This window comes from Lissotriton vulgaris, chromosome 6 (genome assembly GCF_964263255.1).
Source record: "Lissotriton vulgaris chromosome 6, aLisVul1.2, whole genome shotgun sequence".
Taxonomy (NCBI): domain Eukaryota; kingdom Metazoa; phylum Chordata; class Amphibia; order Caudata; family Salamandridae; genus Lissotriton; species Lissotriton vulgaris.
In genome coordinates this window covers 715,416,094-715,421,566 of record NC_141694.1, presented here as the reverse complement: position 1 = coordinate 715,421,566, position 5,473 = coordinate 715,416,094, and the positions used below count along the sequence as shown (strand labels likewise).

The window sequence follows — 5,473 nt, the reverse complement described above, 5'->3', positions numbered from 1 at the left end:
AAAACGGCCATGTTTAATCTTCCAAAACATTCATAAACATGACAATAAGCATCATTAAAATTGCACATTTCAAAGATTCAAATTCATTACAATTGTAATATGTACTATTACATTCACCAGTTCTAAAAAACAACAGTTCTGTCATTACAACTTGCTCCAGCACCAAAGGGCCCTCAGGCTCGCATCCCCCAACTGAGACCACGCAAGGCGCAACCCACCTGCATCCTTGAGCGGTGAGCCCCCAGCTCACTATCCTTGTCCGACACCTCCAGGGGGCCCACCCCTCTACCACCAGGCTTTCACGGAGGCTCGTGTGACCTGGCGCCCTTGCCTCCCCAGCCGGTGTCCCCGTTCTCCCTGCGGAGAGCTTACTGTCTCTCCCCTCAGTGCTGGCCTCTGGAGCATTTAAGCGGGACTTCCGTTCCCCCCCCCCTGAAAATCAATGTCCTTTGGCCTCTTTTTACTAGGGTGACCAGGGCCCCCAGGTCCTTCACCCTCCTCATTGGCAAGCAAGTTCTGTACAAATGACCAAATCCCTTTGATCCACACATCTGTGCCAATGTCCGACAGATGCACGCCATCATGATGAAACATCAAGTCACCAGAAATCAGTCTGTGTGGGATGTGGGACAGGCGGTCCGTGCCTGAGCACAACCTGGCTAATTCCCTGTTGGTTTAATGGGTTTCCCCTGTCCTACATAGAGTAATTCCCTGTTGAGGCGCCTTACTGATACATTCAATGCCCGAGACCTCACTCCAGCAGCCCATGTCCTTCGAGGTATCATACATGACCAGGCAATGCGGGCTTTTGGGAAGACTCTCCCTATCTAAGCAAATTCAGTCAGTAATGCCTCCCTAACCACCATGCGACCTAGTTCCACCATGTCATTGCCGCCCAAATGCAGAACCATCAAGTCCGGGAACTGATGTCCCTCGCGCTCGCTTGTCTCCTCAATCAGCCACCGCAGCTGCCGAGTTCGCAGGCCGCCCACGCCACGCCATAAGAACGATGTTCCTTTGAAACCAGATGGCTTCAACAGCCGCTTCTGCCGCAGCCGCACAGTGGCATGCCGCACGAACGAGTGCCCCAGCACCCACACCACTTTCGGAGACATACTAGTAATAGGAATAGAAATGTAAACATCAGCATTCATTAAGTCACCACCATTATTTCCTTGTCTCAGAGTACCTCGGGTCGCACATAGCGCTTAAAACAAGGCGATGGCCAGCGCCCTGCGCTCTTAACTGCCTCTGTTGGCAAGCCTGCGCCTGCTGCCAAAGTTTTTGCCCCAATCCTAAAAGAGTGGGAGGAATATCCGCTAATGTCCTTCCCCAGATGTAACAGCGCGCGCTTAAAAATGGCCCTGAATGGAAACTGCGACAAGCATTCCTCTTGCTCATGTATGAACAAGGCCGGACTGAGCCCAGCAGGCCGCACCGCCAAGTATGACTCCATCCTGGCCACTGGGCAAACCCCTGCCCCTGTCGCGGGGGCCAAGTGAATCGAAGTCCCCTTCCCTAACGGGTCAGTCTTGGATCTCCTTAAAACAACCACCAAACCTCCCGCCACCAGGTTTGTGTCCTCTCTCTGGAGTCCCCCAGTGTGATCCGATTTAGAAGTCCCAACCAGTTCCCCTAGCCGAAATGCACCATAGAAGGCTAAAGTGAACGCCGCCTCAAACATGGTACTCTCGTATTCAGATGAGCACACTGACTGCAAGACTGCTACTATGCCCGCCAAGGTTCCCAGGTCTAGGGGGCGCCTCACATCCTTCCTAGCCCCCTCCAGCCTCACCCAACCTGACAGTGCTTTCTTTACCACGAACGCTGAGCCAGGGTCGCGCTGACCAGCCTGTTTAGCAAAGAACCAATCGCAGACACATGCCCCCTAGCATATGAGGCCACCCTCCCTTGTTCTTTCAGGGCTAACAAAAATTTGCAGAGCACCCCTGTTGAAAAAAGCGCTGCCTGGCTCGCATGCTTAGCAAATGCCTTGTAAGTTCTGAAATGTTGCTGATATGTCTTCATAGTGCGTTCGCTCAAAGAGGCTCCCACTGGCCCAGCTAGACCGGGGCTTCAACCGTCCACAAATACGCCGGGAAGGCAGTCATCTGTTCCTCTGCCTGTGGGTGGTACCTCCGGAAGTCCTGCAACTTGGAGCGAGACAAAGCATCAGCAGCCTAATTCTCCACACCTGGTATATGCGCTGCCTTAAACAACAGATTGAGCTTTAAACAAGTCAAAACTAAGTGTTTCAGCAATCTCAACACATGTTTGCACGTGGCACCTTGCCTATTAATAGCTTCCACCACAGCCATATTGTCTGACCAAAAGATAACCGGCTTGTTCCTAAAGACCTCTGCCCAGGCTTCTACTGCCACCACAAAAGGGAACAACTCCAGAAATGCTATGTTCTTAGTGAGGCCCGATTTGTGCCAAGACAGAGGCAAATCGCCCCTGCACCAGTGGGATCCCAAGACTGCCCCAAATCCAATGCTTCCTGCCGAATCTGTCACCAGGCCCAACTCTGTGCTAGATATAGTGGGGTCAGGCCAAATCACTTTGCCATTGATCTCTCTCAGGAAGTTCTTCCAAATCTTAAGGTCCTCCCTATCCTCAGCTTTTAATCGCACGTGATGGTGCTTCTGTGTAAGGCCTACCATTGCGCGCGCTATTGATCTAGAGAATGGGCGCCCCATTGGGATAATTCTGAGGGCGAAATTCAGCTGGCCTACTAGCACCTGCAATTGGTGTAATGTGACTTTGGGACTCGCTAAAGCAGAGTCTGTTGCTTGTGGAACGCCTGAATCTTGTCTGCTGGCAACCTGCATTCGCCCCTGACTGTATCGATCTCAATGCCCAATAATGACATACTAGTCGCTGGTCCCACCGTTTTACCGGGGGCCAAAGGTACTCCCAACTCCTCAAACATCTCCACCAGTTTGGCCAACACCTGACCGCATCTGCTTGATTCTGGAGGCCCCATGATCATGAAGTCATCCAGATAATGTACCATGTCCTTATGCCCTGTTCTGAAGACACAGACCCACTGCAGCATAGAGCTGAACATCTCAAAATATTTACATGAAATAGCGCAGCCCATCGGCATACATCTGTCATAATACCATTAACCCTACAGCTGAAAATCTAATAAGTGGTAGTCTTTGGGGTGTACTGGCAACAGCCTGAAGGCTGACTCTATATCGGTCTTGGCCATGACGGCCCCAGGCCCCAGATTGCGCAACCTTTGGAGTGCAGAGTCAAACGACGAATATGTCACTGAACACATGGAATGATCAATTGCCTCATTCACAGACGCCCCCTTTGGTGCTGATAAATTGTGGATCATCCTAAACTGGCCCGGGTCCTTTTTAGGCACAACCCCTACGGGTGAACACACAAAACCCGGCAAAGGGGGGCAGCGAATGGGCCCACCACCCGCCCCAGCGCCCTCTCCTTCTCTACCTTCTGTGACACTACTGCAGGGTGTCTACGGGCTGACAAAAGGTTATTGCAATAATTAACTGGGGGTACCCCATGCCCTGGGATGCGGAAACCTGCAGAAAAGCCCTCAAATAAAGTCCTGGCTGTCTTCATATTGGGGTACTGATTTAGCCAGAAAATCATCTTTCCTAAATTCACTGGTGTGAGTAACTCACTGCTGAGTGGGAGGCTTGGGCTCCCTAGGCTTCTCCTTTGATTTCTTGATGCACTTAAACTCAGGTTGGGAAGGGTGGCCACAGTAGGCACATGCATGCTTGAACTTACAGGCCCCAGTGGGCCAGGTGCACGTCTTTCTATTAAAGGCCCAACATGTCCCCCTTTTGTCACCCGCCCCTCCCTGTGAAGACCGAAAGGGCTGCTTCGCAGGTGCCTTACTATTGACACTTTCTAACCAAACATTTACCTCTGTCTAGTCCCAACCCATTTCAGGATCATCTCCTTTTGCCCATCTAAAGTCCCTATCATAATCCAGCCACGCCCCTCCCCCATACATTGTTTGTGCTTTTAAGATCTTATTGGCATAACATATCAAGGGAACGGCCAATTCAGGCTTTTTCTCTAACATCACTACTGAAAAAACATTAAAACCGAACAACCAATTCGTAATGGATTCTTCTACTCTTGGTTTTCTCTCCCTAAAGGAGCCCTCCTTACTCTCCTTCTCATTGGACTCAACTTCCCTTCTCCTAGGTTTGATCAGGGAGAATATATCTACAAAATCTCCTTTCCAAATGTTTTCCTTCGTTTCAGGCGTAACGTGCGCAGCCAACTTACCCCGCTTGGATAGTACAGACTCATGGCCACCTATTGATGCGCTAACCTTATCTACTTCTTTGCCCCCAGCATCTACTGGCTTAACTGCAGAGGGCCCTGCTGCCGTTATTTGCGCGGGGGCCAGCTGACCCACCGCCCGAGGAATCCTACTCACGTCTTTCTCTTGTGCCTTGCCCAAGAGGGCCACCTGGTTGCTCAACTCCCCCAATACCCCCCGTGCTTGAAGTAGGGACCCAAGGAGCCACAGATGCGCCCACCCCTGGTGCACTTAATTGTGCCAGTAACGTCGCCATTGTTGACAATATGGTGGCTGTCGTAGCTGTCCCGGTTGAGCCTGTGGCATCCCTTGTATGGTTGAAGCCCCCGGGAGTAGGTGGGCTCAGCGCCAAAGCTTTTAACGCCCCCCTGATCTCTGCTAGAATAGCGCCTACATCATCTCGCCCTTCAGCAGGTGGAATACTAATTGGTGGTAACACCAGAGGTTGTGATGGGATGCTAGGCCCAGGAATCACCGGGACTGGTAGTACTGGTGCTATAATGGGCACTGGGGCTACCGGCACCACCGGGATGGGCACCATGTCTATAGGCGCAGGTTGGGGAGGAAGCCCTGTATCAGGCAAGCTAGGAACTGGCGCCATAGGGGGACTAGGCCCTGGCAGAACTGGAGAACCTGGCTTGGGAAGGGGTGCCTCAGAGGCCTTGTTCCCCTTCCCCTTTTTGTACACTCTGGGCTTCTTAATCAGGGGGGGAGCAGCTTTAGGAGGGACTATGGCTCGCTGTGGTCTAGTCCCGGGAATGGATTCGGCACCTCCTCGCTGTCGGTTATCGGCGCCTCGCCCCCCTGTTCCTCCTCACTGCTCTCTTCATCTCTGCCCAATTTTGCCAGCACCAGTTTCCACAGCTGCGCTTTCTCAGACTCGCCCTCCTTCCGCTTCTGATTGCGCTTGGGAGGCATGTCTACCCTTTCTAACCTCACCTCTAATGCCTGCACCCTGTTGCCCTACCATGCACCTTCTGACAAATTTGCACAATAAAATTCCAATGGCCCTGTTATGTGTTTCGCTCTGGCAAATTACTGATCACCACTGTTAATTACCACTGGGCCATCCGTTATCTAATTTCAACCCAAAGAACTTGCCCGTAAATCGCTGGCCCTGTCACCTTGTGTCTGACCTTGTACGTGCACAATGCACCA

General features: G+C 51.9%; 1 pseudogene; it reads right to left on the bottom strand.

The window, feature by feature from the left end:
• Positions 1-827: 827 nt before the first annotated feature.
• LOC147707891 (uncharacterized) lies at positions 828-5,233 on the bottom strand (annotated as a pseudogene).
• Between the last annotated feature and the right edge of the window lie 240 nt (positions 5,234-5,473).